Here is a 16,045-nt window from a genome sequence, read left to right as displayed (position 1 = left end):
CATTTCTTTCCTGGGGCTCATTTGGCTGGTTTCACATTCTGGTGTAATCATATATCATACACAAACTTAGGGAAGAAATTAGAAAAACAGTCTATTCATAAGAACAATTTAAGAAATCTACTGGGTTGGAAGCCTTTCTCCCCTGGTTGAGATCATTTTATTTATTTATTTTTTTAAATTCATCTATAAATTATATCCTAGAGGAAAACTTCGTGCTAGGGACAGTGAGCACCAAATCCCTATGCACTTTTTATTTGTGTGGCAGGATATCTCAATGCCTCATGAGAAATATGATGTACCCCAAGATGGAAGTTTCTGGAGCAGAAGTGCTGGCCCAGCTCCGGGTTGAGATCACAGCCACTCTCTCTGCTTGGGTTCCATGGACCTCACTTTGCCTGAACAGAGGATCCTTGATTTTATTTCACCTGTGCTGTTCCTCTCCACTCTCAGACACTCAAAAGAATAATTATTCCCACAGTCGCCACTGAAACCTGCCTTTTGAAAAGTCTGGACCAGGAAACCGATGAATATCTCTGAGTTTGCAAAAATAGAATCGCCATTCCTGAAGCTTTGGTTCTTATAAAGGGACTTTTGTAGAGGTCCCCACCGGTCTGTTTACATTGGATGTCTGTTGGGTTGCCTACAATGGCTGCCTGGAGCTGTTGGCCACAAGAACTTCCTCTCTATCTCCTTCTTCACCTTAAAATGGATGCCAAGGTCTCTTCTGGACCCTTATCCCCAATTTTCTTTTTTTTACCCAAGTGTTTATTCAGGGAAAAGCCATCCGTGGCGGAATACATGGTGCCAAAGGAAAAGGGAGGGTAACACCTCATGCCGGCTGTCACTCCCTCCCCCTCCACATCCTTATTCCCGTGCCCCATTGCTCCATAACAAATTACCCCAAAACTTAACAGCTTAAAACAACCATTTCTTTATGCTCACAAATTTTCTGGGTCAGGAATTGAGTCAGAGTACAATGAAAATTGCATGTGTCTGCACAGCAGTATCTAGAATCTCAACTGGGAAGACTCCACAGCTAAGGGTGACTCGACAGCTGGGGATGGAATCTTCTGGAGGCATCTTCACTCACGTATCTGGTGTTTGATGTTGGCTGTCAACTGAGATGTCAGTTGCCTCTTTACGTATGTCCTCTCCACGTGGTCTGTGCTTCCGGCCAGCTCTGAGCTCCAACAGTGAGTGCCCCAGTCAACAAAGTGAAAGCTACATTGTACTTTCCACCTAGTCGTGAAAATCGTGCAGTATTGTACTGGCTACAAGCAAATCACAAACCGACCCAGACTTCAGGAGAGAGGACATTGACCCCACCTCTCAGTAAGAATAGTGTCAAGACCCTCGGCAGTCGTGGGGCACCACCTGGGTGGCTCAGCCTGTTAAGCACCCGCCTCTTGGTTTCAGCTCAGGTCATGATCAAGCCCTGCGTCAGGCTCTGCACTGACAGCATGGAGCCTGCTTGGGATCCTGTCTCTGTCTCGCTCGCTCGCTCACTCTCTCAAAAATAAATAAATGCAGTCTTTTTTAAAAATCACCACATTTATCAACCTCATCCTTCCAAGGCAACATTCAACATTCTTAATGTCTTCACATTCATTCCTTCATCAATCCTCTCTCTCTCTCCCTCTCCCTCTCTCTCTCTTTCTCTCATGCTCTTCACCCCAGGACACTTACTTGATATCTTACGTTTCTCTGCAATATACCTGATGTGGTTTTTTTTTTCCTTTGTACAAAATAAAAACAACAACAAAACTCGTGGCTTAAAAAAAAAAGTTGAACCTGTAAGGAATGACCGAACAAAGCAGCAACCCAAAAGGGAGCGCACTCTCACACCCAACTTTTAAACCCACACATGCCCTCCTTGACTTTTGTTTCCCGCAACTATGGAAAAGAATCTCAGAAATTTCAAACGAGCTGTAAATTCGCTTCAGGTACAGCAGGGCAGAAAAGTAGCACCAAGACTACGTTCTGTCTTTACAGTGGGGTGAGAAAGAGAAAAAGGGAGAAACCCCAATATAAAACAACAAGAAGCAGAAAGGCACCCATGAGCAGAAAAGCCAGCCTTGGAGTCCTTTGGGCATAGGACGTGATGGAGGGAGAATCCGAACCAGGAAGGGACCCAAATATGGTGATAAAGGATAATTCTACTGCAGCCTACTTTAATTAGCTGTACTCAATAGAAAGCATACAGCAGACGTGAGATTCCAAGAGATCAGAGTTCAAATATGCCATTTATTATCAATACATGTATGCCACTGCCCACTTCATTCGTGAAGAAACTGAAACAGCATTGAGCCACAGCCATGTGGCCAGAAAAGGCCAGAGCCCGTCTCCAGATCTCCTGCTCATCACTGTGTCTCTTTATGTGTTCCTTTCCCCTGACAAACTGAGAACCCCCCCAACGAAGGGCGGGACCTGTGTCACTCATTTCTGAATCTCCAGAACTTAGCGGCGTGCCCCACACACGGTGGGTATTCTGCAAATAGTTTGAAGTCATTGACGAGCAAACAAATGTTGTTCGGTTCCAAGAGGGATGTTCAAGTCTGTGGTTCAGAGAGAAACAGGATGGAAATGCAGATTCCAGCACAATCTTGCAGACCGTCTCTACGGAGCCCAGGTAAGTAAATCTGAATCTCTTCCATGACAGACAACCTCACAGGCTATGTTTAGCTGACATTAAAACACTTCGTTCCCGGGGCACCTGGGTGGCTCAGTCGGTTGGGCGTCCGACTTCAGATCACTTCATGATCTCACGGTTTGTGAGTTCAAGCCCCACGTCGGGCTCGCTGCTGTCAGCACAGAGCCTGCTCCGGACCCCCTGTCCCCTTCTCTCTGCCCCTGCATCACTCGTGCGCTCTCGCTCTCTCAAAACTAAGTAAACATTAAAACAAATGTTTTTTAAGTGTACTAATTGAAAAATAAAACTCTATTCCTTTACCCTGCAACTTGGCTGTTTTCTAAGTTGCAAGGGGTATTTTTCCTTCACTACATTATCCTAGAGGCCATGCACCAGCTGTTCTGTTGTGCTATTATATAATCTGAAACAGAGGGAAATTACAAACAAAATTCCCAAATACCTATTCACATTCGATTCATTTCACAGGTGCCCGTGTGCTACTGATGCCAGCGGTTTGATTTCATGTCACCTGGTTACAATTTAAAGCCTACCAAGAAATGGCCTGGTTTGGAAAGTATAAAAGCCAACGGACAATTACGCGCTGGATATGTTCCCCCAATTCTGTAACGACACGATTGGCTGAAGGCTTTTTAAGAACTAGATTTGCAACGAGAGTCTAAGTAATTGGAAATGTTTCTATTTTGGAAAATTCCCCCTCGCAGTCCCTTTAGCGCACGTAAAGTGTCCCCAGACTTTCTGCTTTTTAGATAACTCACTTGTAGTGTGATAGTTGTCCTGGGTATAAGCAGGATGATATCAATAACAAGGGCTACGTGGGTATCAGGATACGTAAGGCTAAGTAACTGATTTCCATTCTCATTCAACTCAGAAACACGTGGGACACACTTTTTTTATTTGAGAGGGAGAGAGAGCATGCACCCATGCAGGCATAGGAGGGATAGAGGGAGAGAGAGAGAATCTTAAGCAAGCTCCACACACAGCTCGGAGCCTGACTCAAGACGACGCTGGGATCACGACCTGAGCCAAAACCAAGAGTCCGATGCTCAACGGGCTGAGCCACCCAGGAGCCCTACCCGTCACATTTTAAACTCCTGTATTTCTACCTGATATCCACATATGGGGGAAAGTTCTAAAGCATCAGTGCGTCCCTAATGCTTCCTGATATCCATATATCCCAACATCCAAATATGTGTTAATAAAGAGAGAGATTTTATACGAAACCACCTCAAGAACATAACTGATTATTACGATGCTTGGTGATGTAGTCACATCTCTTCACATCTATTTGGAGCCGGATACGATTCGAATTGTCTACTGAGTATTCCCAGTCACAGGTGAGGCACCCAAGGCCTACAGAAATTGGACCACTTCCACCGGCTCCCCCTCATCTGCTGTTCCCCTTCCCCTCGCGCCACAATGTCTGTTTACGAGAGTATGTTTTCATTCGAGGCAGGTAAACGATAAGATATATTTCAAGTTTGTTTGAATCACAGGTACCCCGTGAATGGTGCTTTTCCAGCCCCAGCTTTTCTTTCTCCCTACCTCATGTCCAACGTCCCCCCCATATAAAAAGTTGACGTCCAGGTTAGAACTCTCACATATGGAGCTTCCTTTCAGTGCTGAGAGAGTGCAAAACACTCTCCGTTTTGAGAATCCCCAGAGGTTTTTAAGGGTTATTCAAGCGGGCGGCAGGTGGGGCTTACGGGCCCGCAGCCTCTACTGCCCTCCCTGAGCTGCAGCGGGATTTTGCCGCCCCATCAGCCAAGAACCGGGGGAAACCAGGCTCAGGAGATGAGCCTCACAGAGTCGGTATCGGTCTGGAAAGCACGAGTGTGAAATGGAAGCCAGATTCACTTAGTTTCCTTTACAGAAGCATCAGCCCCACTCGGACACCGGCTGTCTTCCCTGCCAGAGAAGAAGAAGAAACTGCTTTGTCTCGTTCACTTCGTCACCTAAAACCATTTCATGGGCTTGACAGCCGCTGCTTGCTGATTATGGGGCCAACTCCTCAGCATGAGGTTTGTGGCATCGACAGGTCCCGGAACAATCCGGCGATTGTCTGGGGGAAGCTTGGGCACTCGGGGTTGAGCACTTTCACGTCAATTATCCCCACGGGTTGTCACAACTTGGAGCTGCTCTAGTGGAATGAAGGGAAGAAAAGTAATGAGGAGCTCGGAGGCCTGCACACGGCTCACTGGCCCCGAAGAACATTCCGCCCGCATCTCTGTTTCCGGCCGTCGAAGATACGATGAGAGCGGTTCCACACACCCCTGCTCCAGAAAAACACCAAATAGCTCCCGTCCCGGAGCATTAGCATTCACAGAAAGGGGTCATTCCCTACAGAAATGCCATCCGTTTTCAGCTCTAGGCGGAGGTGTTTGGGGCCTTGTCATTTTCTCAGCAGTAACAAAAAGGTTGAAAAACGAATTCTCTTTCTTTCTTGGAATGCTTTGCGAAGGTAGAGAGGGAGGTAGAAGGGGAAGAGCCACAATACGGTTTCTTGGCGCGTGTGGAGCCTTGATGTTTAAAAGGCAAACTACATAGGATAGTGGGGAGTCAGCGGTCTCCCCAAATCCACGTTCCACGTGTCCACACAGGTCCAGGCTGCCCTTCCCAGCCCGCCTTGCAGTTAGGTGTCGTTGTCCGGGCCGCCGGACCATGGCTGGGCCCAGGCCTCTGCGGAGAGAGCGGGCCCACCTCCTCCACACCTGCTCCCCTTCTCACACCTTGAAACTTGGATGTGCGCATAACCACCTTCAACCGTGCAGATGACAAGTATTCCGGGGAGTCAGCGACGGCGGAGGACAGAGCAAAGACTTGCAAGGAACCTGTGTCCGTTTTTAAACAGCAGTGGGTCAGAGCAGACTGCCTCTGGAACTTTCACCTTGGACTGTCACACGAAAGAGATAAACTTGTTCGTCTTTTAAGCCACTGCACTGTTGAGTCTCTGAATAACAACTTGGCCTTCTGCGCTAATACAGACAACGATTCTCAGCCCACATCGGAAGGGGCTTCCCCAGGCGCTACTCTCTTCTTTACCGGCTCCCCATACATCACATAACATCTCGCAGAAAGCCCAACCTTTATCCAGACTGATGGCAATGGTTCCCCCAGCCTCGAAAATCTTTCCTCGGGAAGCGGCTCACTTTCAGAAGCAGGGATGTCTCCAGCAGTCCCTGGGGGCAAGTTTGGGCTCTCATCCAGGGCATAGCCACGGGCTCTCAGGCCCGGGGCCGGAGTGACCTTCCTTCCAAGCTAGGGAGGTCTGGTCCACGGTCTGGGGAGTCCGTTTCTCTCACCAAAAGGCCAGCAAGGAATTGTGAAATGCAGGAGCCAGAGGAAAGATGTGGAGACTATACTGGAATGCCTATAGCTTTTGGACTCACATACGAGAAGAAAATAATCACTTCTGCAAATTAGATCATGGGTCCATGGGAGGGCAAATACTCATGGAACAAGACATGTCATACTGCCCAGAGACAGTCAGTGAATGTAACTATCATCCCCTGAGATGATTTTTATCTTGGATTAAAGACAGTGATAGAGCAGCGCCTGGGTGGCTCAGTCCGTTAAGCTTCCGACTTTGGCTCAGGTCACCATCTCATGGTTTGTGGGTTCGAGCCCCGCGATGGGCTCTGTGCCGATGGCTGGGAGCCTGGAGCCTGCTTCAGATTCTGCCCTCTTTCTGCTCCTCCCCTACTCGCACTCTGTCTCTGTCTCTCTCTCTCTCGAAAATAATTAGCGTGAAAAAAAAAATTTTTTTAAGCGATAGAGATCAAAGAACTTGATATGTTTGGGTTGTTAGTGGATTAATATATGCTAATTATGTAACTTATTAACTAATGTATGAGTTTTCGTAGAACTTTCTACAACGATAAAAATGTTCTATATCTACATTATCCAATATGGTAGCCACTAGCCACAAGTGGCTAATAAGCACTTGAAATGTGGCTAGTGCAAACGAGGACCTGAATTTTTAATTATATTTAATTTAAGGAACTTATCATTGGATAGGTACATGTGACTACTGGCTACTCTCTTGGAGATCACAACTTTGTTCAGCATAGTTTTCCTGAAAAGGGCCAGATAATAAATATTTCAGACTTGCAGAACCACGTGGTCTCACAACTCCTCAGTCCAGTACTACAGGGTGAAGGCAGCCCCAGACAATATATAAATTAATGGGCATGGCTGCGTACGGTGAGACTTGATTTGCAAAAACAGGGGGGTGTTTGAGCCTTGTCGATAAATTTCTAAATACTTTCCACGATGTTTTTAGCTGCCGAGGCTGGGAAATAAATTCACACCAAAGTGTTAGTGACAATATATTTCAATATCTGCATGTTTCCCTCTTTTGGTAAGGACCCAGAGGAAAAGGTGCCTAACCTGGGAGAGCTCATCTCAAATTTCAGCATCTCAGATGCTGTGGGACTTGGTAGGAGACACGTGGGGAAGAATGCCTTTCCTTCCTCGTGCCCCCACAAACCACATTCCAGAACTGGAAAGCCCCTTGCTCTCCTTGCCAGGGTCCTGCTCTCAGTCCCTGCGTTGTCATGACATTCGGAAGGTGTCTGTTCCCATCAGAACTTTACTCTTACACAGCCCATAAGGGGATGGAAAACGCCCTGGCCAATTTGTCTTACAGAACCAAAACTCTCCTTCGTGTGTCACTTTTATTTGGTGCCAAAATTAGAAGATTAAAAAGGTAGATAAATCAAAGCCTTTTCCTACCTGGTAAAGGCAAATCAATAGACTCAATTTCCCAGAGTCTCAGAGAAGCCATGTTTCATGTTTAAATTTCACCTCAAAAGCCATAACTGGCGAATACAGGATACACTATATCCGGCACATGAGGCTCAGTGGGAAAGAGAAATGGAAAAAAAAAAAAGAAAAAAAAGAGAGTTCTGGGGCCAGAGAGCCACAGAAAATAGACTCCATAATGAAGAATCTGGAGCCGTCTCAAAGGCAGTGCTTTGCACATTCTGACTTCTGATTTGATACTAATTAAAGACACATTTAAGTTTAGCCCACATTTGCACCCTGACACATTGCCGGGTGCTTTAGGGAAAGGCTGTCTTCCCCTGTCCAAAAGGGGTGGAGGTAATTGTGGCCTGGAGAATAAAAGCGAAATCATTAGAAAAATATGCTGAGAATGTGGAATATCCTCACAGCCGTATCATGAATAGTTTCCTCTTGTGGTCAGGCTGGAGGAAAATGGATCTTGCGATGCAGTTATGATATCGTCAATATTGAATGGAAAATGCTCACATACACGGGTGCCCCAGGACACATCAAGAAGCAAAGTTATTGCAGGCAACTCTTAGAGATGCTTTTCTTCTTTTCTCTAGGATGTTGTGTGGCCTTCTAAACTTAGCATGAACGGTAAGGTCTGATTCCTTGGTTGTTTCCTATGTCCTTGCCCCCGCCCTTTCTCTGACCCCCATCTTAAATCAAGCCCCCTCCCAGAAGCACCTGCTCTTAAGAGTTTTCCAAATCTTTCATGAGGGCTAGGCCCCTAGCTTTCCAATACTTCCCACTGGTAAGAGAAAAGCGCCCACTACCACCAACGTCCCAGTGGTTCTCGATGCACTCAAAACCACCAACTACTACAATCTATAGGAGCCCTCCACGTACGTTTAAGGCTGGCTGCGCGTTGTCACCCCACGGACGCTTTCGTTCCCTTTACCCCCGGCCTCCCCCCCAACAAAGCCCTAACCACTGGCCAAGAGAACTGGGATCTCCTTCTAGGGTAAACTGTGCACCAAGTTCCGGCTCCATAACTCAGGTCACTGTAAGTGCGATGGAACAGCACTGAACTGGAGAGAGGTGAGCTGCGTTCTAGTCTATCATTAGGAAACTCATTTAACCAGTCTCTTATGGAAAGTAAATGATAAGCTGGAACAATGCCTCAGCTTGCAAATTCGACGACTGTCCGAAAAATGACCAAATCTAGGATGCTACCATGTTCTACATAAATTGACAAAGTCCTGGGGAAGGGCTTAAAAACAAATAAATTGTCCTACTTGAAAGACGAGAAATGGACAAATTAGCTAGTTTTGGGAGAGTTGTTCGTGTTAGTATTAGTGATAATTAAAGAGGTGATGATACCTGAGAAAATCAAGGGTCCTGATAAGGAGTTTTAGATAAATTAAAGAGTAGGATACAGAGCTCTGTCGTTAGCTCAGATCTATAGTAGAAAGCAGTCTTGCATATTCTTTGCAAGGACATAAAAAAAAAAAAAATTGCGTTTGGGAACTGCTCTCATAAGTGGTTCGGCCAGTGTGAAAAATTGTTCATTGGATGAGAAAAATTTTAGCAAAAGTTGAAATTTTCTGGTGTGAAACTACGGAGCAAAAATGTGTGATTCTCCATGGAAACGTGGTTTCGAAAGAAGCCAAGGATCTGCTCGCACATTTCAGTGACATCACGGGGAGCAAAGCCACCGATGCTGTTCCTAAACCATCCACGGACTGGATGGAGAAGGTCAGAAGCCAGTACTCCCCGCCGGAGGTAGAGCCCACACAAGGTGCATTTGCGCGAGGGGTGTGCTCCTGAGCTACAGTGGTTCATCCAAGAGAAGAAAGGTCCCTGGCCGGTGTTCAGGGGAGACCAAAGCTGGCATGGTAGAGGAAATCCCTTGCCAGGTCATTTTCTCCTCCAGGCAGAAGAAACCAGCGAGCTTTTGGCCATGGGCAAAGGACTCGCTTCATTGTGGCCACGTGGTTAAGTCCCATGTTGGGTCGGATGTCCTGTGCTACCCTATGAACTCCAGAACACTTAGGTGCAAGAATGCGAATGAGTGAAACATTGTCTAAGGTTCTAATTGAACTTCTTTTGTTGGAAAGACAAGAAAAGGCAAAGGAAGTCAGGGCTTTCGGGATCACACTACGGAATGTTAGTATATTACCCTCTTAAAGGGAATGAGGAGTCTGCATAGGGGGCCCACACAAGGTTGTTTATTGAAGCCCTTTGGTTTTATATACTAAAAAAAAAAAAGGCTAATCACCATCTGTCAATAGAAAAGTGATTGAATATTCCACAGTATACCCATGACATAGGATACTATGCAACCATTTAAAAAATAATAATAAAGGGGCACCTGGGTGGCTCAGTCGGTGAAGTGTCCAACTTTGGCTCAGGTCATGATCTCACAGTTTGTGGCTTCAAGCCCCGCGTCGGACTCTGTGTGCTGACAGCTCGGAGCCTGGAACCTGTTTCCGATTCTGTGTCTCCCTCTCTCTCTGCCCGCCCACCTCACACTCTGTCTCACAAAAAAATAAATAATATTTAAACATTTTTAAATAATAGTGCTAATAAAGCCCAACCCTTGCATTGAACTAGAAAAATCTCTAAAATGTGTTTTTACATTAAAAAACAAGTTACCAATGAAAAGATACAGTGTGAGATGGCTTGTATTTTTTTTTTAATCCCACGATAAAAATGAAGATTTGGAAAACTTTTTTTATTTTTTTTAATGTTTTCTAATCTTTCTTTATTTTTGAGAGAGAGACAGAGTGTGAGCAGGGGAGGAGCAGAGAGAGAGGGAGATACAGAATCGGAAGCAGGCTCCAGGCTCTGAGCTGTCAGCACAGAGCCCGACGCGGGGCTCGAACTCATGAAAGATTTGGAAAATCTTAAGAGCAGGTGCTTCTGGGAGGGGGCTTGATTTAAGGTGGGTGTCAGGGGGAATTTCATTTGCAGTATAAAAATGTTTTTAGCTGAATATATTGTGTGTTACCTATGACAAAATGGTTGAGATCAGGGATTTGAGGCAAGATTCACTTTTTCAAAATTTCAGCTTCAATATTTAGTATCTGAGGCAAATTATTGAACCTCCCTGAGCCTGTTTCCTCATCTATAAAATGGGGGAAATGATAGTTCCTAATCACAGAGGGGGTTATAAGAAATAAATGACCATGTATCCAACCCCGAAAATTTTTCTTAGAAGACCAAACAAAGGATTTACATCCATGGATGTGGGGCGCCTGGGTGGCTCTGTCAGTTAAGTATCTGACTCTTGATTTCAGCTCAGGTCATGCGCTCACAGTTCATGGGTTCGAGCCTGCATCGGGCTCTGTGCTGACAACGCGGAGCCTGCTTGGGATATTCTCTCTCTGTCTCCCTCTGTCTCTCTGCCCCTACGCCACTCACCTTCTATTTCAAAATAAATAAATAAGCATATAAAATTGGGGGAAAAAACATCATTAGGTGCTCAGGACAGACAGGTCATGACCCAAAGGGCATGGACTCTCAAAGTCCTGAGCCCGCTCCGTCGTGAGAAAAAATGCTCCGGTCATGCGGGCAAGGAGGGATGGGAGGTGGGGGAATGGATGAGTCAGAATTATATAAAAAGAGGCCTCACTTCTTATTTTAAGAACCTGCAGTTAAGCATGCTTAATTAGACTGGCATAATTTAACCCTTAATATCTCCAACTAGTCCAAAAGCCACTGGGCATCAAAATAATTTATTTTGGGGGGCGCCTGGGTGGCGCAGTCGGTTAAGCGTCCGACTTCAGCCAGGTCACGATCTCGCGGTCTGTGAGTTCGAGCCCCGCGTCAGGCTCTGGGCTGATGGCTCGGAGCCTGGAGCCTGTTTCCGATTCTGTGTCTCCCTCTCTCTCTGCCCCTCCCCCGTTCATGCTCTGTCTCTCTCTGTCCCAAAAATAAATTTAAAAAGTTGAAAAAAAAAAAAATTTAAAAAAAAAAAATAATAATTTATTTTGGGACACCTGGGTGGCTCAGTCAGTTAAACGTCCGACTTTGGCTCAGTTCATGATCTCGCGGTTCGTGGGTTCGAGCCCCATGTTGGGCTCTGTGCTGACAGCTGGGAGCCTGGAGTCTGCTTCGGATTCTGCGTCTCCTTCTCTCTCTGTTCCTCCCCTGCTCGTGCTCTGTCTCTCTCTCTTTCAAAAATAAATAACAATTAAAAATTATTAAAAAATAATAATAATTTATTTTAATATCTGGTACATACCCACAACGAACCACAATCTTTTCAAGTTATCAGGTATAGCTGTTAGAGACCAAAGAATTCAGAATCGGCCCTTGACACAAGCTGAGTGATTTCAAGGAAATTTGGAGATGTCATATACAGGGAGATTATTTATCAAGCAAACTTCTGGCTATTGTCTTAAAAAGAAAGAAAAATAAAAAGGTTCATATCAAGAGCACTCTTCTTATACGTTCCTAAACTTTAGAATTTTTTTTTTTTTTTTTTTTCAAATCTCCAGGTATATCTTCGAGACTACCAGGGGCCGAGGGCCTACTTAAGTCAAGTGTTAAGGGCCAGGAGAGGCTTAAACTAACTACTTATTAACTAAATTGTTAACAGGGGATAAGATCTCGCTTAAAGAGGTGGTACTTTTACTATTTGAGTGCAAAGAAGGAAATGCTGTAATATCTTCATCATATTTGCTGTCTGTGAAAACGGTGAGTATGTGTTTACTGATAGAACGAAGTTTTCTGAACGATGGCCGAGCGTCACTTCTTAAATATTTACCTCGTTCAGCCCCAGGGAGAATTTCCAATAACAAAAGATTTGCTGTTTGTTTTGTATTGAGTGTGTGCTATAATGAGTTTCCAAAGAGTAAGGGTCTTGAGGTCCATTTGACTAAACTTTTTCAGAAGAGTTCAATGTACACAAACCGTTCGTTAACGAGAGCAGAAATATCCCTGGAGGTAAAGTTTGGATTCCTGAAATGTGATTTGTATTATATTCGGAGCCAAAGCACAGTAGGAATACCTATCAGATTATAATAGAGAGATAAGATTTGAAATTCAATTATGGCGAGCACGTGAATGTCAACAGCTCATGGGGACACTCTTCACGAATGGATCAGGTGAATAAAATGGCAGCGGCTTGGAATCGTGTTATTATCAGAACAGGAGATCTGAGGAATGTTTCACTCCGACCGAAAGTTTCTACGGAAGATTAATTACTGTGAATATAAGTAATTCCAGAGTTAACGTGTAAAGAAAACATGACCCTAGGATGGAGAACAGTTGGTAGTCCCCATCCCTACTTGCGTTCGTCAAGCACCCCTCTGGATAAGTGTAGCGGGCACTGAAGGGACATGGCCAGGAAATCGTCTCAAAGCGTCCGTGCTTCGTGATGGAAAACAAGACAGACAGACATAATAGGTATATCATGGCACATACATAAAAGATATCCACTGGAAATACAGAGAGCCCTCCACTGACTTGACCATGGTGAGGGCTGCCAAAATTATAACAACTCTCGAGAGACTTAGAAGATTGCCGGAAACATAAAACAGACACATGAGAGAACTATTCTTATAATAATCAAATAACAATACATCAGAATCTCAGCATCTTGGAGGCAGAGGAGAAATTAGAAATGATAGGTTAACCCTTTAATACGTGAGTAAGTGAAGATACGAAAAACAGGAGGAAAAAAACCCAATATGTAATGACCGGCTACTAGAACGCAGAGGACGTATGGTGCGTGACCTCATATACCTGATGCCATGTGGTTCTCCTCACTGCTCTGTGAGGCACACACGTTATCCTCCATTTGCAATGAAGGGACAGAGGAACAGAGCTGAAGTGCGGTCACATAACCAAGAAGATGTGGCATCAGGGGGCACACCCAGGTCCCTTCGCCCGCCCCTGGTCTTCCCCCCAAACCATGTGGGGGTGGGTTAAGTACCAGGCCCACATACCCAGGAACAACATGCCATGCTTGCGCCCAGAGGAGAGGTGAATCTGGGAAGTCTTCCCAAGAGAGCTGGAATCCGAACTAGGATGTAAGAAAAAACATGAACCGCAAATCGTAGGAAGGATAAAGCTAGTAGTGGCAGCGATAGCTTCTACCCTCAGTGCTTATCTGTCCCACCCAGGCAGAGGCAAAGTCCTCAAGGATTTTGAACACCCCCACCCCCATTGTGGGTCTCATTCCCCACGGCATTTTCAGTGGAGGAGAAGGCCTGGATCACAGCACACTCAAGAAATACATGTTGAAGCAACAAATGCTGAGAGACCTGGCTATGACTGAGAGGGTCTGATGTGACTTCTCTGAGGACGACTAGAAAAGATTTTTTCTAAATGAATAGCTAATAGGGTGCCTAGGTGGCTCGGTCGGTTGGGCATCCAACTTTGGCTCAGGTCATGATCTCATGGTTTGTGATTTCAAGCCCTGAACCCCCCCCCCCCCGCCCCTCCCCACTCACGCTCTCTCCCCCCACCCTCAAAAATAAATAAACATTGGGGTGCCTGGGTGGCTCAGTCGGTTGGGCATCCAACTTTGGCTCAGGTCATGATCTCACAGTCTGTGAGTTCGAGCCCCGCATCGGGCTCTGTGCTGACGGCTCAGAGCCTGGAGCCTGCTTCGGATTCTGCGTCTCCCTCTCTCTCTGCCCCTCCCCTGCTCCTGCTCTGTCTCTCTCTGTCTCAAAAATAAATAAAAACATTAAAAAATTTAAAAAATAAATAAATAAACATTAACAACAAACAAAGAAACAAACAGCTGGGAAACTGGAAATACCGAAATTTGACAGATTTATCCAATTAACATGTCCCTTCTCCTGCTGTCCTCTTGTCCCACGCGGCTAGCCAGCCTCCAACCTTGGCTGGAAGAGTGTCTTCTGTTTTACTGAGTCTCTGTTGAGGAAAGGTCGCACCATCAGCCCAAAGGTTAAGGATGGTTCTTCCCTCCTACATCCCAAAAAGACTGAAGGAGTCCACACCAGAAAAAAAAATCGCTGACCCACTCAGTACCAACACACTTACCGGTTTTGAACCTCTGGCTGGCAACATTCCCAGGGGAGCAGGGGCAGACAGAAAGGTCCCAGTCAATGGCTTATAATCAATTTGAGTTTTGGCGAACGCTGGATGGAGTCACATTAATAACTGCAGGACAGAAGGGTAGTTAAGGAAAAACTTAAAACTGAGGAGACAATCTGTTCTGTGCAGGGCACTCCAGGTCACTAGAAAAACCTCGTTCACTAGACATAAAAGAGAAAAACATAAAAGAAGCGCCCCTCCCACACTCCTAAAAAGTGTCTGACCTTTGTGTTGGAGTCCGGCCCCCATCCTGGTTCTTTTTTCTCACAGATTAGGGGAGAATCATCTTCAAGAGCAGTTAGGGCTCGTGAGACTCTGAGAATCCATCATCGCATCGCTGGTGGGATCAGCCTCAAATGAGCCCGCTTCAAGAGAAGAGATTTCCTTAAAACTCCAGAGATAAAATACAATCTTTATCTCCATCCAATCTTTACGCCATCTTCCCGGACATTCTTCAGCCTTCTCCAAGCTTTCGCCCTCAGAAAGCTCTTTCCCCCCTTCCTTTCATACTGTACTCAAAATATCATCACCTGTCACAAATAAAGACAGCTCTGTCCTGAATCTGGGGGCAGTGCTGGGGGTAGTGATAGATGACTTTACTGTCACTGTGTTGACAATATGAGCACTTCCTTCCAGTTTGGCACATCAAAGTCTCAAGAACGGGTCAAAAGTAAACAAAAGTGAACTTAAATGGGCCAAATACTCCGATGAGTGAAAATGGTCTCACGTCTGGGAACCAGGAGACCTGCCGCTTAGAAGTTGGACAGATCACACCCCTCTTGGAGCCTCAGTTTACCCCTCTGTAACATGGGAGTGATATCTCCCAGGATTGACCCGAACATTAAATGACAGAGCATCTAGCCCAGTGTCTGCTCCCTGCAGGCCTCCAGGCTGTTTGCCAACTCACCCCAGCACCCACTCAAATATTAACGGGCGCCACCAAGGCCATCCCCTGGGAGCAGAGACACTGGGTGGTTAACAAGCTTAAAAAGTTTAAGGAGTGGGGTGCCCGGGTGGCTCAGTAGGTTACGTGTCCAACTCCTGATATCAGCTCAGGTCATGATCTCGTGGTTGGTGAGATTGAACCCTGCATCAGGCTCTGCGCTGACAGCGTGGAGCCTGCTTGGGATTCTCTCTCCCCCTCACTCTCTCTCTGCCCCTCCTCCCACTCTTTCCCCCACTCTATCTCACCCTCTCTCTTTCTCTCTCAAATAAATAAACTTTAAAGAAAGTTACACTTTTATCTCTTACCACCTAGGATCTTTTCATTTTTCAAATTTTTCTATTAATCTCTGCAGCCAGTCAGACAGGAGTTTTCATAAAAAGTCAATTTTCTCGAACCTTAAGGTTAGAGAGAATTTAAGTTCTCAGCTCGAAAGATATTTACTTAAATATCATCGAAAGAGGGAAAGGTCAGAATCAGAAAATTGAGAAGCACAAAGAAAAGGAAGGTTTATCAAGTTTACTGGTAGCAAGATGCAGAAGAGATGCAAATATATGCAAATGAAAGGCCAACCACTGTCTTGAACGGCTAAAAAACAGACATACTATAAAATGAAATATAATGACCAGAAAGGTAAGGCTTTTTATTCT

General features: G+C 45.5%; 1 long non-coding RNA gene across 1 annotated transcript in view; it reads right to left on the bottom strand.

The window, feature by feature from the left end:
* Positions 1-14,636, bottom strand: part of LOC122225516 — a 31,385-nt gene extending 16,749 nt beyond the window's left edge. The window contains exons 1-2 of the long non-coding RNA XR_006205217.1: positions 14,399-14,636; positions 14,154-14,269 (exon numbers count right to left, since the gene is read on the bottom strand). This is a non-coding gene — a long non-coding RNA (uncharacterized LOC122225516). The remainder of the gene's footprint in view (positions 1-14,153; positions 14,270-14,398) is intronic.
* Positions 14,637-16,045: the final 1,409 nt, after the last annotated feature.

Source organism: Panthera leo, chromosome B4 (assembly GCF_018350215.1).
Source record: "Panthera leo isolate Ple1 chromosome B4, P.leo_Ple1_pat1.1, whole genome shotgun sequence".
NCBI classification, from domain to species: Eukaryota; Metazoa; Chordata; class Mammalia; order Carnivora; family Felidae; genus Panthera; species Panthera leo.
Note: the sequence above shows the minus strand (reverse complement) of the source record. Positions and strands in the feature narration are given on the sequence as shown.